We start from the raw sequence: 852 nt of genomic DNA, 5'->3' as shown, positions 1-852 counted from the left end.
TTATTTTTCGTCTAATGTTGCAGATATCGTTTGATTTCGTGACGTGATCTCGCTGCCGTACATTGGCGCTAGATCAAAATGCTTAATTGCATTTTTTAACATATGTTCGATGACCGCGAGACATTTAGATTGAAAGAATATTATATTACGCGAATCTAATGTATCACAGCAGCCGTACATTGGCGCTTGTGCAAAAATGCTAAAATGCATTTTTAACACGTTCGGCGATCTCATCGATATTTTGATTGTACCTGAAAAATCACGTATTACACAAAAGTATTATGTGACAGCCGTTGTACATCGGCGCTTATGCAAAATGCTTAATTGCATTTTAACATGATAATCTCACCGATATTTTAATTGTCTTTATAAAAATCTTATATTACACGAAAGTATTATGTGACAGCTGATCAAATTGTTGAATTGCATTTTTTAACACGTGTTCGATGCAGTGAAACATATTATTTGTCCTTGAAAAAATATTATATTACGCGAATCTATTGTGTCACAGCTGCCGTACATCGGCGCTTCACCAAATGCTAAATTGCAATTTTTACGCGTGTTTGGCGATGTGATTTCATCGCTAGGCATTATGGCTGTTCGAAAAATCGAACTTTGTCACAGTGAATTGGAGGGGAGTTTACATATAAAAGTATGAGATATCGCGAGATTGTCAGTCGCACTTTGAAATCTGTATTCGAAAGAACGTTTGACAGAGTGGTGCTAGATTGGCCTAGCTACTTTCGACAATAATGAATTTCTACGTTCCGCTGAAGAATGAGACGATCGAGAGACCGTAAGTTTCAATATATTATTTTACACGCTTAATTTATGTTTTTCAATACTTTAACT

This window comes from Wasmannia auropunctata, unplaced genomic scaffold (genome assembly GCF_000956235.1).
Source record: "Wasmannia auropunctata unplaced genomic scaffold, wasmannia.A_1.0 LD336074.1, whole genome shotgun sequence".
Taxonomy (NCBI): Eukaryota; Metazoa; Arthropoda; class Insecta; order Hymenoptera; family Formicidae; genus Wasmannia; species Wasmannia auropunctata.
This window is presented reverse-complemented; position numbering follows the sequence as displayed.